This window comes from Apodemus sylvaticus, chromosome 7 (assembly GCF_947179515.1).
Source record: "Apodemus sylvaticus chromosome 7, mApoSyl1.1, whole genome shotgun sequence".
Taxonomy (NCBI): Eukaryota; Metazoa; Chordata; class Mammalia; order Rodentia; family Muridae; genus Apodemus; species Apodemus sylvaticus.
The window spans coordinates 38,674,943-38,694,664 of record NC_067478.1 but is presented as its reverse complement, the minus strand read 5'-3'; the positions used below and the strand labels follow the sequence as shown (position 1 = coordinate 38,694,664).

Here is a 19,722-nt window from a genome sequence, read left to right as displayed (position 1 = left end):
AAAAGACCACTGAGCACAGCTCCAGACAGTGGTCCAGGAAAGGCCACACCCCACGTGTTCTTCCGTCCAATCAGTGCTAGAGGGAGGGGCATCCTCCATTTCCCTCAACTGAAGGTATAATGGGAGCTGCTTGGAAAGCTAAGCATTCCTTCTTTTCTGTAGGTGTGTGGTTTAAGTGCCCGGATGACCAACCAAAATGTGGACATGCAAAGTGAATTTAGAGGCTCCAGGCCTGTGGAGCAGGGTACCCATGTAAACTTCCTAGGGGAAATGTGCAGCAGCAAAAGAGATTTCAGGATTGGAGCCTAGGTCCTGGGGAGATTGGGACTGGACAGCCTGGTTGAAGGCTGCTTGCTTTCTGGTTCCTTGGTCGCACCTTGGGTGGGTTCTTACACAGCAGGGTTTGCAGAAAAATATGCTAGGCCTCTTGTGCTACTGTTCAGAAGGTACTGGTGACACCCAAGAGAAACACAAATCCTCTCACCTGAACAATGACAACATCATTCCTCATATGGTCAAAACAGCTGCAAAACGATGCCAAGTTAAGGACGATATAGCTTAGTTTTGTAATTGAAGTATTAGAGCAATAGGAAGTGGTGTTTGATGCTTAGAATTTGTTTCTTTTCCTTAGGTGGAGGGGAGCCCATAGCATCCAAGAGAATTTGTAATAGAAAGTAACTTGATTAAAACCTGACTCTTTTGAAAGATGTGTAAGAAACCTAGATTTATATTTTTGTCAGCATACATTTTTACCATTGTGAATTAGCATCAGCTTCCTGTAAATGTTTTCTGAAATAGTGCTGGTAAACTAAAGCCAACCAACTACTCTTGCCTTTTCAATTTGGAATGACTGTAGTGAATGCATAGGGTACAAACTAAAGTTGTGGGACGTACCTGATCTGAACAGTCATGAACTATATCCAGAAGTTGATGACCTGAAGACAAATACAGCTTCTGAGAGAAGACCATTGTGCTTTAGTGAAGTGGTCTTATTTACTCTTTCTATGCAGTTCATATTAATAGTGTGTCACTGTACTTCTTTCTTTCTGCCAGCAGGGAATGCTGACCCATTGGGATGCCCGTGGCCTGTAAAGATCCTAGAGCAGGAGTGCATGTAAGTGCTGCTCTGGTTTGTTTTCTGCTGAACATTTTTTTTTGTTTTGTTTTAAAGACTTATTTATTATTATGTGTAAGTACACTGAAGCTGTCTTCAGAAGCACCGGAATAAGGCATCATCAGATATGTGTAAGGATGGCTGTGAGTCACCATGTGCTTGCTGGTGTTTGAACTCAGGACCTTTGGAAGAACAGTTGGTGCTCTTCCCCGCTGAGCCATCTTTCCAGCCTTGTGCTGAACTTAATGAAGTTGGTCTACTCTATGATAATCCTATCTTGAACCTGAATTCCTGTTGAAAAACCACAACTATGGATCAGGCTTCTGAGATGGACCATTACAAAGTTCTGTTGTGTTCTGTTTTAATTTTGGCAGTAATGTAATGCCTGTGTTTCTTTGTTTTTCATTTTTAGGGTCAGTGACACAAGATTTGAGATTGAAAACTAGATGTGATAAACATCCAGAAAAGGCAGATACAAGAAGAAAATGCATAGTATTAGTACTGAGATGTTTGAGATGGGGTCTCCATGGCCCTGGCTGTCCCTGTTAATCTGTCTAGTGATCAGGACAGCATCTGTTATGGCCTGCAGAGTTGATTCTTGTACATTTTTTGTGGGCTGTATGTAAATGGATTGTTTTGCCAATCCATTGAGGTTACTCTGTTCTGTGAAGGTTGTGGTGAGCTGACACAGCTGTACAGACTGAGCATAGTGAATGCAATCATGAACTTAAAGCAGCAGGTCACCATCTCAGTGATTATAAACTTGATCGTGAGCTATTTCCTTGGACATCCCACAGTGGATATTTGAGAATGCTGCAATAAACATACAGTTGCATATATTTCTTCAATTAAGTGTGTGTCAGAAGATTAACCAGAGTGCCTTGGTACATGTTCCACTTCCATGGTTATTGAGTTTTCAGAGTTAGTGGTCTTTGACTGATTGGTCTTTATTCCACCTGTCTCTGCTTCCCAAGTGCTAAGACTAAATGGGCTTTCATTTCTAAGTTCTTAACTGCTGCATACTTCCATTTTCCTTTGTGGTAATTGACAAGGGTTGAACTTGCTTTTTTTTATTGGCAACAGTATCTCAAAATTGTCCTGATACTCAACTATAGAGATGGCCTCAGTTTAAAGAAAAAGCCACCATGCCTACCTTTAGAATACTATAAAATTGGTAGACTTCAATTTTTTGTTACCTATATAAAGTAGTGTCACTGGTTATGGATAAATTCTTCTAGTATGCTGTTGCTTTGTGGTAACACTTTTCATGACAGTTCTCAGTATCCCTGGCTATCTGAACTCTGAACTTGGCTGATCTTGAACTCGATCCTCCTGCCTCCCCAACTCTTGGATTAAAAGCATATCAGTCCACCCCTCTACCTAGTTTATCATTAAAGTCAAGGTCTTAAAATGATTTTTCACACTAAGGAGGAGGAATCTAGTTTGCGTTGTTTTTTTTTTTTTTCCCTATATATGTTAAGTTTTCCTGGTAGCATTGGTGAAAACTTGCTACATTTGAAAAATGAGTTGTCTGTGCATACAAAGTTCTTTGTGGTTTCTCTACGTTAGGTGCAGTTGAATTTTTAGTCAGGTAGCTTATTTTTTAGGATGTCAGAATTCTGTTTGATACTGTGTTTTTCTTTTTTAATTTTTCCTTGTTGATACATTCTGTTTTGCAATATCACAAGTTATTTGTTGTGCCTCCTTTTTATTTATTTGAAGAAATATGAATTTCCCCCCCCCCCCTTTTTTTTTCTCTTTATTTTGGGTTTTTCGAGACAGGGTTTTCTTTGTGTGACCCTGGCTGTCCTGGAACTCACTCTGTAGACCAGGCTCAGGAAATTCATGCTGGGCAGTGTTGGCGCACATCTTTAATCCCAGCACTCTGGGAGGCAGAGGCAGGCTGATTTCTGAGTTTGAGGCCAGCCTGGTCTACAGAGTGAGTTCTAGGATAGCCAGAGCTATACAGGGAAAACCTGTCTTGAAAAAACCAACTCCAAAGAACCTATATATATACAGGGTGCTGAATAAAATCAAAAGCAACCTTATAGAAATAGAAAAAACAAGTGAAGATTTTCTATGTTGGTTGATTTCTTTGGAAGAGTGCCTCACTGTTTTGACCTGGAGCTCCCTCACACCAAGCTGGTCTTAGGAATTTTTGGCAATCCTGCCTCCCAACTGTAGATTACATGTAGGTGTCACCAAGCTAGCCAGAGAAGCCTTCCTATTAAAGGATTAAACAGATGGATTCCTCACTAGTTGAATTTAGGAAATGTACAGCTAGGCTTAAGGGACTACATGAATAAAGCATGGTATGGTTTCAGATGTATTTGTGATACAATGGGATCTTGGTATTAATGGGATGGAAAGAAATGGAATGCAAGATAAGGCTGAATGCTAAGTACATTGTAGTTTCTGAGCAGATGGGCTCAAATCACAATGGCTTTCAGTAAGAAACTGTGATGATAATTTGATGTGTTTATTATACTTTGAAAGAGGAACACGGTCAGTTTTTATAGGTTGGGGATTAGGGGTGTTATGTTTATGTGTGCAATTGCCCTTTTAGGACAGAAGGGGTGCTAAATATCAAGCTAGAGTTCAGATGCTGTGAGGGAGCTGGGTCCTGAACTTGGTTCCTGAAATCAGTAAGCACATTTGACCACTGAGCCATCCTTATTATTGACCTGAACAAGAGACAAGTCCAAACAAGGCCTCGTTTTAGTGGGAAGTAAAATTAGTTTCCATTAAATTTACTAACTCAAACCTTTTAATACACACTGGATGACATTTTTGACTAAACCTTTTAATTACAGATTCTGACTGAATAATTCTTTTTGTTAATAAAGGACTTATACTAGTTATCATCCCTGACCTCTAGCTTGTTAAGGAACTTACCTGAGAGCTCAATAGAGACTCAAGTCTTAAAAAAAATGGGGTGTGGGTCTGGGACTGGAGAGATGGCTGCAGTTCAAAGAACCTGGGTGTTGACAGTGCACACCTTCAATCCAGGCACTCCTAGTTCCAGCCTTGCACAGTCCCTCACCCTAACACCACTCTCTGCCTCTTAGAGAGTGGAGATTCCCCCATCCCCATAATCCTAGAGATGGCTCAGCAATTAATAGCACTGGCAGTTCTGCAAGAAGTCATGAGATCAATTCCCAACAACCACAAAGAGGCTCACAGCCATCTATAATGCAATCTGATGGCCTCTTTTGGCATGCAGGTGCACACTCTGATTGAGAAATATATTTAGATAGCTTTCTTTTGATTGAATCAGGGTCTCAATATGTAGCTCTCTCTGCCTGTACTGGAACTTAAGTTTGTAGGCCAGGCTGGCCTTGAACCACAGATTGCCCTGCCTCTGACTCCAGACTGCTGGGAATGAAGGTGAATGCCTCCTTCTTAATTAATGGCTTCTCGGCATCACTCCTCAGGAGGTGAACCTGAGTAATATAAGGAAACAAGCTGGGCTGGGTGCTGGTGGCAGGCAGTTCTCTGTGAGCTGTGGACAACCAGGGCTACACAGAGAAACCCTTTCTTAGGAAAAAGAAAACCTTTATATATTTATGTACACACACATAAATATAAAAATGCAAAAGGAAAGACTGCTTTGGGACTATTTCTGTTATTACTAGAGGAAGCAGACCCCTGCCTCTCAGGTTGAGTAGTAGAAACCCAAAAGGAATCAAAGACTTAAGTGTAAGACTTTCAAATATGAAGTCAATTTTCTGAACTAAAAGGTTACTACTTACTGTTGGGCACAGGAGGAGAAAGTGTTCCTAATAGCCTATCACAAACTGAAGGTTTGGGACTGGACAGATGACTCTGCTTTAGAGAGAGTATTACTATTCTTGAGGACCTGAGTTCAAATCTCAACACCTATCTGTACTCTGGCTCCAATTTGAAGTGGGGGGTACCTACACCTCTGATTTCTATGGGCACTTGCACTCACACATTGCACACGTGCACAGACATGCCTAAAAACAAAATCTTAAAAACAAACTGAAGCCCAGACTGGATAACTGCAACTGCTCCAATAAAGAACCATCAACTGGTAAAGGGCCTTCCTGTCAAGCCTGACTGAGTGGAGTCCCATGAACCACATTGTGAAGGAGAAACCAACCTGTCCTCTTGCCTTCATGTTCATTACATGTTACAGCTTGATAGGCACATGAAACAAGTAAAAATAATGATAGGGGAAAAGAGGTTTTATTTACAGAGATGGAAGGATAGAAGAGAGACTCAGTGGGAGAGGAAGCTCGTAGCCTCTCAGACTTGCACCACAGTAAGGGGATACCTGAGAAGTGGCAGGGGATGGAGGATTTGGGATAGGTTGACCAGGTGGGGAGTAGTGAGTGGGATATAAATTGAATAATTAAAAAAATTAATTAAAAAAAAACTGGGGTACAGACCCAAGCAGAATTCTCAACAAATGAATCTTAAATGGCTCAGAAGCACTTAAGAATTGTACATCCTTATTTATCAGATAAGGATAAATCAACATGACTCAGATTTCATCTTCACACTCATCAAACTGACTGAGAAAAAAATCTCAAGTTACAGCTCATCCTGGGAAAGATGTGGAGCAAAGGAAACACTCCTCCAGTGCTGGTGTGAGTGCAAACTTGTACAGCCTTTTTGTAAATCAATATGGTAGTATCACAGAAAACTGGAAATAGACCAATCTCAAGGCCCAGGTATTCCACTCCTGGCTATACACCCATAAGATGCTCTATCATGCCATAAGGACACATGTGCAACTAAGTTCTTAGTAACTTTATTCTTAATAACTAGAATTTGGAAACAACCAAAAAATCGATAAAGAAAATGTGATACATTTACATAATGGAATATCACTCAAATATTCAAAACAATGACACCATTAAATTTGTAGGCAAATAGACTAATCTAGAAAATATCATCCTGAGTGAGGTAACCCAGACCCAGAAAGACAAACATGGTATGTACTCAATTATAAGTGGATATAAGCCACTAAGTACAGGATAACTATTCTACAATCCACAGACATAATGAAGCTAAGTATCAAAGAGGCGTGTGAGAAACACTTCTGGAGTTACCATTGTTTGAGATTAATCATGAATGTATCTGCCAACATCTGTCTTTGTTTTTAATTAAGATATGTTATGGTCTACAAGTTCCTCAGCTTATACATATGTCCTGGAGAGACTGTCCTAGTCTGATGGAAACAGCCTTAGTCAAATATACACATTGTGTACCTTAAATTTCCCACATAAGGATTTATGGTCACTGTTTATCTTCCTGGAATTGGTTATGCTTTGCGTTGCTTGCCTTTAAAAGACATTGAGAAAACACACTTGCTGCTGGCATGGTATTCACCAACAGCCCTCCCATACCTCTTTCTGACATCTTCTTTCTGCCTTTCCTAGAATCATCCTCACTCCCCCAGTGGTGACTCCCACACTGACTGACCTGCTGGCACCTGCCAGGGCCCAAGGAGTGATGCTTGAATCTCACTGAGAAGGGGAATTAAAATAGACATAGAGGTACTCAGAGGGAGTGACTGGGTTAGGGAGTGTTTGGGGAAGGTAACAGGAGAGATCAATTATGAGGAAAACAGAACTGGGAGAGGGGATTGGAATCAGTTTTGGGGAGGAAGGAGCATCTCTGGGAAGAGGTACAAACCAAGGACAGTGGAAACTCCAGGAATCTTTGAAGGTAACCATACCAAAGACTCCTAGCAATGGAGGATATGGAGCCTGGAAAGGCCACCCCCTCTTACCAGAAAAGACTTACAGTGGATGATGAGAACACCAAAACACCCATACAACCTTCAACCCACAATCAGTCCTTCCTACAGGATGTTCAAGAGTACACTATGTTCATTGAGGGAGGGGCCAGGCAAAGACTGACTCAACTTATGCCATGAGACAAAGCCCACCTTGACAGTATTAATGATATTCTGGCATTCATGCAGATAGGAGCCTAGCACAACTGGCATCTGGAAACAGATGCAGAGACCTACAACCAAACATTAGGTAGACCTTGAGGAATCCTGTGGAAGACAGGGAAGAAGGACTGAAGGAACCAAGAAGTCAAAGACACCACAGGAAAACCTACAGAATCACTGAGCAGAACCATCAAACAGAGGACATGGATGTGCCGGACTTAGGTTCTCTGTATATATGTAACAGATATGGAGCTTGGTGTTCATGTGGGACCATGCAGGTGCATGGCATGTAAGTGAACTTGTTGTCTCTCCTGAGCTACCTGTCTCCTAATTGGGCTGTGTTGTCCAGCCTCAATAGAAGAAGATATGCCTAGTCTTACTGCAACTTGATATACCAATGAGGTTTGATATCCATGGAAAGCTTTGTTTCTGACAAGGGGATGAGAGATAGTGGGAGGGGAAGAGAGGAGACACTCTGAGGATAAGAGGGAGGTGAAGCTGCAAGTGTGATGTAAAGTTAATAAATTAATGGGAAAACACTCATGTTATTGAAATAAAAACAGATTGATCAATGGAATCAAATTAAAGACACAGTAATAAATCCAAACACCCATGGACACCTAATTTTTGAAAAAGAAACCAGAAATTCATAATGGTGAAAAGCAAACACCTTCAACAAATAGTGCTAATCTATTTGGATCTCAAGCTGTAGAGGAATGCAAATTGATCCATATCTATTGCCCTATGTAAAATTCATGTCCAAGTGGATTGAAGGCCTCAACATAAAACAAGATACACTACAACTGATAGAAGGGGAAGTGAGGGAAATGCTTGAACTCACTGGCATAGAAGACAACTTCTTGAACACCAGTAGAGCAGGTACTAAAAACAGTGATTAGCCAGGTGGTGGTGGCACATGCCTTTAATCCCAGCACTTGGGAGGCAGAGGCAGGCAAATTTCTGAGTTCGAGGCCAGCCTGGTCTGCAGAGTGAGTTCCAGAACAGCCAAAACTACACAGACAAACCCTGTCTGGAACCCCCCCCCCCCCAAAAAAAAACCCAAAACAAACAAACAAAAAACAATGATTAATAAGTGGGCCCTCATGAAACTGAAAAGGTTGTGTATAGAACAGTACACCATCAATAGGACGAAATGGCGTCATTAGCCATTAGGAAAAGATTTTACACCAACTCAACATTCAGTAGAGGGCTAATATATAAAATACATGAAAAACTCAAGAAACTAGTCATCAACAAACTAAATAGTCCAATTATAAATTGGAATACACATGTAACCAGAGAATTCTCAATGGAGGAATTACAAATGGCTGAGAAACACTTACATGTTCAAAATCCTCAGTCATCAGGGAAATGAAAATCGAAACACCTCTGAGATTCCATCTTATACCTGTCAATGGTTAAGATCAATAACATCAGTGACACCTCATGCTGGAGAGTAAGGGAACAATCTGCTATGTCTGCAGCTGTAAAAACTTATACAAGAATTATGGAAATCAATATAGTTCCTCAATATAGTCCTAGCTATACCACTATTAGGCATATACCCAAAGGGCACACTATACTATCACAGAAACACTTGCTCATGTATGTTCAATGTAGCTTTATTCATAATAACCCCAAACGGGAAACAACAATAATTTTCCCTCGAATGGATGACTTAAAGTTGATACTTTATTCCCATGCAAAATATGATTTATTATGAAGTACTAAAAATAAACACTTAATCTCTGCTTCAGGATCCAGAACAGCCTGGGCTCCAGGAAGTGCAAGAGACCTGATGTGCACCCGGATACAGACTGGGAGCGCACAACTTGCTTCTGCGGCATGAAGCTTAGGTTCCAGTCCTGAGGCCTCTGGCAAGAGCCTTCAGAGCTCTGCTTCGGGATCCAGAACACCCTGGGCTGCAACACCACATCTCCAGGTCCTGCAAGAAGCAAGAGGGGCATCCGGGAGGCCGGCTGGTAAGAGTCAGTGTGCTCTGGTGAGTCCAGCAGGCCCCTGCAGGAACCTTCAGGTGTCTGCTTCAGGATCTGAACAGCACCCTGTCTCCAGGCAGTGCAGGAGGTCAGCTGTGCACCAGAGGCCACCTGGGAAGAGGCAGCTTGCACTGGTGAGTCCAGCATTGACAAGACCAACTAACACCAGTGAGAACTAGATGGCAAAAGGCAAATGCAGGAATAAAACTAACAGAAATCAAGGCAATATGGCATCATCTGAACCCAATTCTCCTATATCAGCATGTCCTGGATACCCCATCACAACTGTAAAACAAGATTTGGTTTAAAATCACTGGTTATGATGCTGGTACAGGAGCACATGAAGGACATACTTAAAGAAATTCAGGAGAAAATGGATCAAAAGTTAGAAGCCCTTACAAGGGAAACACAAAAAGCATTGAAAGAAATTCAGGAGAATACAAAGCCCAATAAGGAGGAAACACAAAAATCACTTAAAGAAATACAGGAGAACTTTGGTCAACAGGCTGAGGTTATGTAATAGGAAACACAAAAATCTCTTAAAGAACTACAGGAAAGTAGAAACAAGCAAGTGAAGGAGCTAAGCAAAACCATCCAGGATCTAAAATCAGAAGTAGAATCAACTAAGAAAACTCAAAGGGAGACAATTTTGGAGATAGAAAACCTTGGGAAGAAATCAGGGGACATAGATGCAAATATCAACAACAGAATACAAGAGATAGAAGAAAGAATCTCAGATGCTGAAGATACCACAGAAACCATGGACTCAACAGTTAAAAGAAAATGCAAAATGCAAAAAGCTTGTAACCCAAAATATCCAGGAAATCCAGCACACAATGAGAAGACCAAACCTAAGGATTATAGGCATAGATGAGAGTGAAGATTTACAACTTAAAGGGCCAGCAAATATTTTCAATAAAATTATGGAAGAAAACTTCCCTAACCTAAAGAGAGAGATGCCCATGAATATACAAGAAACCTACAGAACTCCAAACAGACTGGACCAGAACAGAAATACCTCCCGTCACATAATAATCAAAACACCAAATGTACTAAACAAAGAAAGAATATTAAAGGCAGTAAGAGAAAAAGGCCAAGTAACATATAAAGGAAGACCTATCAGAATCACAGCAGACTTTTCACCTGAGACTATGAAAACTAGAAGATCCTGAGCAGATCTCATGCAGACTCTAAGCGAATACAAATGTCAGCCAAAACTACTATACCCAGCAAAACTCTCAATCACCATAGATGGAGAAACTAAGATATTCCATGACAAAACCAAGTTTACCCAATATCTATCCACAAACCCAGCCGTACAAAAGATAATAGGAGGAAAACAACAATACAAGGAGGGAAACTTCACCCTGGAAAAAGCAAGATAGTAACCTTCTCTCATCAAACCCAAAAGAAGTTAACCAATCAAATTTAAAAAATAACATCAAAAATGACAGGAAGTAATAATCACTATTCCTTAATATCTCTTAACATCAATGGACTCAACGCCCCCATAAAAAGACATAGAGTAACCGACTGCATATATAAACAGGACCCTATATTTTGCTGCATACAGGAATCACACCTCAGGGTCAAAGACAAATACTACCTTAGAGTAAAAGGCTGGAAGACAATTTTACAAGCAAATGGTCTCAGGAAACAAGCTGGACTAGCCAGTCTAATATCAGATAAAATTGACTTTCAACCCAAAGTCATCAAAAGAGACTCTGAGGGACACTTCTTGCTGGTCAAGGAAAAATACAACAAGAAGAACTCTCAATCCTGAACATCTATGCTCCAAATGTAAGGGCACCCTCATTCATAAAAGAAACATTATTAAAGCTCAAAGCACACATTGCACCTAACACAATAATTGTGGGTGACTTCAACACTGCACTTTCCTCAATAGACCGATCAGGAAAACAGAAACTGAACAGGGACACAGTGAAACTAATTGAAGCTTTGGACCAATTAGATTTAACAGATATATATAGAACATTCTATCCTAAAGCAAAAGAATATACCTTTTTCTCAGCACCTCATGGTACCTTCTCGAAAATCAATCATATAATTGGTCACAAGACAGACCTCAACAAATATAAGATCGAACTAATCCCTTGCCTCTTATCAGATCACTATGGAGTAAAAGTGGTCTTCAATAGCAACAAAAACAACAGAAAACCCACATACACGTGGAAAATGAAAAGTATTCTACTCAATGATACCTTGGTCAAAGAAGAAATAAAGACAGAAAGACTTTTTAGAACTTAATGAAAATGAAGACACAACATACCCAAATCTATGGGACACAATGAAAGCAGTGCTAAGAGGAAAATTCATAGGCTTGAGTGTCTCCAAAAAGAAAATGGAGAGAGCATAGACTAACAGCTTAATGACACACCTGAAAGCCCTGGAACAAAAAGAAGCTATTTCACCCAGGAGGAGTAGAAGGCAGGAAATCATCAAACTCAGGGCCGAAACAAAGAGAACCATACAAAGAATCAACAAAACCAGGAGTTGGTTCTTTGAGAAAATCAACAAAATAGATAAACCCTTAGACAGACTAACCAAAGGGCACAGAGACAGTATCCAGATTAACACACTTAGAAATAAAAAGGGAGATATGACAACAGAAACTGAGGAAATTCAAAAAATCATTAGATGCTACTACAAAAGCCTATACTCAACACAACTGGAGAATCTGGAGGAAATGGGCAGTTTCCTAGACAGATATCCGACAACAAAACTAAATCAGGATCAAATAGATCAACTAAACAGTCCCATAACACCTGAAGAAATAAAAAGGGTCATAGAAAGTCTCCCAACCAAAAAAAAAAGCACGGGACCAGATGGCTTCAGTGCAGAATTCTATCAGACCTTCATAGAAGACCTAACACCAATACTCTTCAAACGATTCCACAAAATAAAAATAGAAGGAACTCTACCCAACTCGTTCTATGAAGCCACAATTACACTGATACCAAAACCACACAAAGATCCAACAAAGAAAGAGAACTTCAGGCCAATTTCTCTTATGAACATTGATGCAAAAATACTTAATAAAGTTCTTGCCAACCAAATCCAAGAACACATCAAAACGATCATCCACCATGATCAAGTAGGCTTCATCCCAGGGATGCAGGGATGGTTCAATATAAGGAAATCCATCAATACTATCGACTACAAAAACAAACTCAAAGAAAAAAACCATATGATCATCTCATTAGATGCAAAAAAGGCAATTGACAAAATTCAGCATCCTTTCATACCAAAAGTCTTGGAAAGAACAGGAATTCAAGGCCGATACCTAAACATCATTAAAGCAATATACAGAAAACCGGTAGCCAACATCAAACTAAACAGAGAGAAGGTTGAAGCAATCCCACTAAAATCAGGGACTAGACAGGGCTGCCCCCTCTCTCCTTATCTTTTCAATATTGTACTTGAGGTACTAGCTCGGGCAATTTGACAACATAAGGAGGTAAAAGGGATACAAATTGGAAATGAATAAGTCAAATTATCACTATTTGCAGATGACATGATAGTCTTCTTAAGTGACCTGAAAACCTCGACCAGAGAACTCCTACAACTGATAAACAACTTCAGCAAAGTGGCTGGTTATAAAATCAACTCAAGCAAATCAGTTGCTTCCCTGTACTCAAAGGATAAGCAGGCTGAGAAAGAAGTTAGGGAAATGACACCTTCACAATAGCCACAAACAATATAAAGTATCTTGGTGTGACTCCAACCAAACAGGTAAAACATCTATATGACAAGAACTTCAGGTCTCTGAAGAAGGAAATTGAAGAAGACCTCAGTAAACGGAAAAATCTGCCATACTCGTGGATTGGCAGGATTAATATAGTTAAAATGGCCATCTTGCCGAAAGCAAGCTACAGATTCAATGCAATCCCCATCAAAATCCCAACTCAGTTCTTCACAGTGTTAGAAAAAGCAATTCTCAAATTCATCTGGAATAACAAAAAACCCAGGATAGCTAAAACTATTCCCAACAACAAAAGAAATTCTGGAGGAATCAGTATCCCTGACTTCAAGCAATACTACAGAGAAATAATGTTAAAAACTGCATGGTATTGGTACAGTGACAGACAAGTGGATCAGTGGAATAGAACTGATGATCCAGAAATGAACCCACATACTTATGGTCACTTGATCTTCGACAAAGGAGCCAAAAACATCCAGTGGAAAAAAGATAGCCTTTTCAACAAATGGTGCTGGATCAATTGGAGGTCAGCATGCAGAAGAATGCGAATTGATCCATTCTTATTTCCATGTACTAAACTTCACTCCAAGTGGATCAAGGACCTACATGTAAAACCAGACACACTGAAACTAATAGAAAAGAAACTGGGGAAGACCCTAGAGGACATGGGCAAGGGGAAAATTTCCTGAACAGATCACCAATAGCTTATGCTCTAAGATCAAGAATTGACAAATGGGACCTCATAAAATTACAAACTTTCTGTAAGGCAAAGGACACTGTGAAAAGGACAAAACAGCAACCATCAAATTGGTAAAGGATATTCACCAACCCTACATCTGATAGAGGGCTAATATCCAATATATAGAAAGAACTCAAGAAGTTAGACCCCAGGGAACCAAATAACCCTATTAAAAATGAGGTACAGATCTAAACAAAGAATTTTCACCTGAATAAATTTCAGATGGCTGAGAGGCACCTTAAGAAGTGCTCAACATCATTAGTCATTAGGGAAATGCAAATCAAAACAAACCTGAGATTTCACCTTACCCCAGTCAGAATAGCTAAGTTCAAAACTCATGAGACAGTATGTGTTGGGGAGGATGTGGAGAAAGAGGAACACTCCTCCACTGCTGGTGGGGCTGTAAGATGGTACAAACACTTTGGAAATCAGTCTGGCAGTTCCTCAGAAAACTGGACATGACATTTTCGGAGGACCCTGCTATACCTCTCCTGGGCATATACCCAAAAGATTCTCTGGCATGCAATAAAGGCACATGCTCCATTATGTTCATAGACGCCTTATTTATAATAGCCAGAAGCTGGAAAGAACCCAGATGCTCCTCAAAGGAGGAATGGATACAGAAAATGTGGTATATTTACACAATGGAATACTACTCAGCAATTAGAAACAATGAATTCACAAAATTTTTAGGCAAATGGTTTGATCTGGAAAATATCATCCTAAGTGAGGTAATCCAGTCACAAAAGAATACGCATGGATGCAATCTCTGATAAGTGGATATTAATTAGCCCAGAAGCCCTGAATACCCAAGGCACAAATTGCATCAGGATAGCTAAAACTATTCTCAGCAACAAAAGAAAGTCAGGGGGAATCAGTATCCCTGACCTCAAGCAATACTACAGAACAATAGTTTTAAAAACTGCATGGTATTGGTACAGTGACAGGCAGGAGGATCAATGGAACAGGATTGAAGATCCAGAAATGAACCCACACACCTATGGCCACTTGATCCTCGACAAAGCGGCTGAAAACATCCAATGGAAAAAAGATAGACTTTTCAACAAATGGTGCTGGTTCAACTGGAGGTCAGCATGCAGAAGAATGTGAATTGATCCATCCTTGTGTCCTTGTACTAAGCTCAAATCCAAATGGATCAAGGACCTCCACATAAAGCCAGACACTCTGAAGCTAATAGAAAAGAAACTGGGGAAGACCCTTGAGGACATCGGTACAGGGAGAAAGTTTCTGAACAGAACACCAATAGCGTATGCTCTAAGAGCAAGAATTGACAAATGGGACCTCATAAAGTTACAAAGTTTCTGTAAGGCAAAGGACACCATCAAGAGGACAAATCGGCAACCAACAAATTGGGAAAAGATCTTCACCAATCTTACATCAGATAGAGGGGTAATATCCAATATATATAAAGAACTCAAGAAGTTAGACTCCAGAAAACCGAACAACCCTATTAAAAAATGGGGTACAGAGTTAAACAAAGAATTCTCACCTGAAGAACTTCGGATGGCGGAGAAGAATCTTAAAAAATGCTCAACTTCATTTGTCATTAGGGAAATGCAAATCAAAACAACCCTGAGATTTCATCTTACACCAGTCAGAATGGCTAAGATTAAAATTTCAGGAGACAGCAGGTGTTGGAAAGGGTGTGGAGAAAGAGGAACACTCCTCCACTGCTGGTGAGGTTGCAAATTGGTACAACCACTCTGGAAATCAGTCTGGAGGTTCCTCCGAAAACTGGGCACCTCACTTCCAGAAGATCCTGCTATACCACTCCTGGGCATATACCCAGAGGATTCCCCACCATGTAATAAGGATACATGCTCTACTATGTTCATAGCAGCCCTATTTATAATTGCCAGATGCTGGAAAGAACCCAGGTATCCCTCAACAGAAGAGTGGATGGAAAAAATGTGGTATATCTACACAATGGAATACTATTCAGCCATTAGAAACAATGAATTCATGAAATTCTTAGGCAAATGGATGGAGCTGGAGAAGATCATACTAAGTGAGGTAACCCAGACTCAAAAGGTGAATCACGGTATGCACTCACTAATAAGTGGATATTAACCTAGAAAACTGGAATACCCAAAACATAATCCACACATCAAATGAGGTACAAGAAGAAAGGAGTAGTGGGCCCTTGTTCTGGAAAGACTCAGTGAAGCAGTATTCGGCAAAACCAGAACAGGAAAGTGGGAAGGGGTGGGTGGGAGTACAGGGGGAGAGAAGGGGGCTTCCTGAACTTTCGGGGAGTGGAGGGCTTGAAAAGCAGAAATCATTTGAAATGTAAATAAAAAATTATATCGAATAATAATAAAAAAAAATTTAGCTCAAGCTCATTACATACACTGCCTCATTCATATGGAGAACGAAAAGACACTGTCTGGTAACGCCAAACAGGCATCATATCCATGAACACAATCCCAAACCCATCATCCATAAACAACTAAGTATTTTCTATACAAAGTATATTTGTACATTGCTAAGAGGGCTTATTCCGCTTTGTACCATAGTTCAGGGTATCCTGGCTTACACTGAGGATTAAACTCTCCTACTGAACAAGCCATCCAAATCCTGCAAACAAAACAAGAGAAGCTTAGATATCTGAAGGAACAGCCCACAATTTTGTTCTATATATACATAGTTTCTTTAGAGATTTAGTTATTCATTTTATGTATATGAGTACACTTTTCTCCCTACAGACACACCAGAAGGGGGCATCAGATCCCATTATAGATGGTTGTGAGCCACCATGTGGCTGCTGGGACTTGAACTCAGGATTGCTGGAAGATCAGTTAGTGCTCTTAACTGCTGAGCCATCTCTCCAACCCATAAAGTTTTATATCTTTTATTATCTTTTTTATATCTTTTATATCTTTTATTTTCTTTACATAATTGTTAGTCATCACTACACTGATTCACCTTGCAAATGTATTTTCATGTCCCAGGGTAATGCCAATGAAGTGGATTAGCACAATGGAATGAATTGTTAATGAAATCAGGCTGTGACAATATTTGGGAAGCATATGGGTAGGAGTTATATAATGCTTTGTAACACACAGCTGTCTGCAAAGAGGACTTTCTTTGATCTTGTACTCAAGCATAGGAAGCTTTCATTAAGGGTACTTCAAAACTGAGGCCTAACCCCTACATGGTGCCTCATATCTTCAATTTTAGAATTTTGGGTTTAGGTCTCAGGAATCCTGTGAATCTGAGGTCATTGTGCACCACAAAAGAAGAACATATATCAAATCCCCCACCTCCCAAAGAAAGCTCAAAAACACAGCTTTCAAACAGAGCAAACTTATGGTAGACTACTTTAAAACTGTACTACCAGGCAAGAAGAGGTAAAATGGAGTGCTTGGTCACAAGAATCACTTAATTTGGGGTTTCAAAGACTCAAGCTACAAACACACAAAAAAAGAGATATTCAGTATGGAATCTGCTGACACAATGTCAACAAGCTTCCTCTTTTTAGGATACTACAGAAATTATCTCTCCAGATTTTTCTTAAAACCTGATAATAAGTACAGGAGATATAGAAAGGGATCTAAGATGTAACAGTCAGAGGTGTGGCCTCAGATGATAAAGCTGTTTCAAGCCCTCTTCCATGCTTACCTGCAGCAGCAGCACCTCATATGGCTTCTGGGACATCGCCTTCAGTTCCTAATACATTACTATTAGTTGACTCCTCTTCTGGATTATCATGGCTTCATTTTCCCTGAGCACCTCTAAAATAATACTGCTTTGATTTTTCATAGATGCCATATATTGATTCACTTCTTTATTGAGGGGTGAATGTAGTTTGCTATACTCTGACCTGATCATCCCCCCCCCCAGGGTCACAGTCCTGAAGGAAAAGGGACATCCTAGATCACATCTGGAGAGTATTTGATCCTCTCCACTGAGTTCTTCTATGTTTAAATTCACCTACTGGATCCCATCAGGGTGCTGCACACGCTGATTTACTGTTCCCACTTTTCAGAAAATGTAAATCATTTGATTTTATACATTTCTTCATTATTAATAGAGGAAACAAACAAACCCATCCTTTTCCCTTACCATTTTAATCTATTAAATGAGTGTCTGAGATATCTGGAAAAAAGATTTTGATTTACAATATGTTTTTTTTCAAAATTGCAACTTTGGGCTGGGCAGTTGTAGCACATGCCTTTAATCCCAGCACTTGGGAGACAGAGGCACGCAGATTTCTGAGTTTGAGGCCAGCCTGGTCTACAGAGTAAGTTCCAGGACTGCCAGGGCTACACAGAGAAACCCTGTCTCAAATAACCAAAAAAGAAAACAAAAATAAAGGAAAAGAAAAAATGCAAGTTTGCACATACATAGCAACCAAAATTCCAAGTGAAGTCATAAAGTCTGATGTAATCTGCTAAACACTCAGAAATTCACCCATTATTATCAAACTTTACTGCCACATGGCCAGGTTTTTCTCTGTGTTCAAAATTGGATTTTGCCTTTAAGAACTTAAGGTTAACATAAAAGGATTTCTAGCATCACATCCCATATATGATCCTCAAATTGTGAATGTCCAAGTTTGCAAGATATCTGCGTCTGGTTGACTTTACACATCAGCCTCATACCCACCAACCAGTGAAAGATTGTTCTCCTCCCTGCATTTAGATTCTCCTGCTGTTCCAGGATCTTCTTCAATAAAGATGCCATTTGCTTTTCAAGTTTAAGCTGTAATTAATAAATAAATGTCATCCTTAATTAAATAATGAATTACCTGATGGACAAACTCTAGAACTGAACACAATTACTTTAGAAAGGGTAGAAGAAGGATCACAGTGCTGTTTCTTTTTATTTTTATTAACTATGAAACTTTAAATTTCAGACCATAGAATTAGAAAATACAACCACCCTGAGCTCAAGTAAAGTGATAGACTGTAATTGACGATTGTCTGGATAATTAGCATCCGACTGGGATCCCGGTTCTACGCAGCTCATTCCAGTGTACTTTTGGGATTTTAGTCTCCTGTCATGAGCACTTTTTAAAGATGTAAATTTACCATGATTATAATTTTCAGTGATGGCCGGGCAGTGGTGGCACACGCCTTTAATCCCAACACTCTGGGAGGCAGAGGTAGGCGGATTTCTGAGTTCGAGGCCAGCCTGGTCTACAGAGTGAGTTCCAGGACAGCCAGGCCTATACAGAGAAATCCTGTCTTGAAAAAACCAAATCCAAAAAACAAAACAAAATAAAACAAAACAAAAAAAAACAAAAATAATTTTCAGTGATGTGAATATAATGAATCGTGAACCTAGAAATGAAATTTACATTTATGCACCTGTCAAGGAATGTTTTCATTTCATAGTCATTCCTCATTCCCTGTTTTAAAAGTGACAAGATTTGGAGTACAAAGGATTCCTCAAAATCAGGACAAGCCTCTCCCTGTGCTCTGCTAAGCCTCCCTCTCTCAAGCTCTCATCCTTTTTTTTTTTTCAGAAATATTGCTTACCATTTGCATACAAGCACGCTCTCCAATAGTGCAGTGTGTGTGACCTCTGTGATCCTGTGAGTCAGAGCACAATTGGTAGAGGAAGGCCCTGCTCTCACCACAGAATGTCGTCTTTCTCTCCTTGTGGATCACGCACTTGTGCTCCTCAGAAATCAAATACTTCATGAGCCTGTTTTCTCTCACAGTGGATAACAGATTCTTCATAGTGTTGTTATTTCTGAATGTCCAATGGGATGGTTGCCTACATATAGGGCAGAGGTCAGGGATTCCGAAGTCTTCGGAAGAAATGATGAGACAGGCCTTGCAGAAGGTATGGCCACACCTTAAGGAGACTGGATCCATAAAGATGCCCTGGCAAATGAAGCAGGTGAGTGTTTCCTGGGGGGTTTGCAAAATGTCTGACTCCATTTTTCTGAGGCGAAAAATAAGAATTATTATTATTGGACCAGAGAGGAGGAGCAAGAGACTAGACAAAATTTGATTCAACTTGTGATTAAATTCTAATTATGGCAATACAGACTTATTTTTTTGCCCAAGAACTTCTCCCTACATATTGCCTGATGTGACACCATTCAAGATCTACCATCTACATTCCTCCTGAAGGCTTCAGCCCACATTGTTATGTTTCTTTTTTTAATCAATGAGTCTAATTGTGGTTACTTACAGTAATATGAGTGAGGGGTTACAAGAGCAGAAACATCTCAAAGACAGCTGCTGT

General features: G+C 40.0%; 1 non-coding gene across 1 annotated transcript; it reads left to right on the top strand.

Moving 5' to 3' along the window:
- The first annotated feature begins 1,372 nt into the window (after positions 1 to 1,372).
- Positions 1,373 to 1,444, top strand: LOC127690319 (small nucleolar RNA SNORD50). Its single transcript, XR_007979046.1, has one exon. It is a non-coding gene; the product is annotated as a small nucleolar RNA SNORD50 (small nucleolar RNA).
- Positions 1,445 to 19,722: the final 18,278 nt, after the last annotated feature.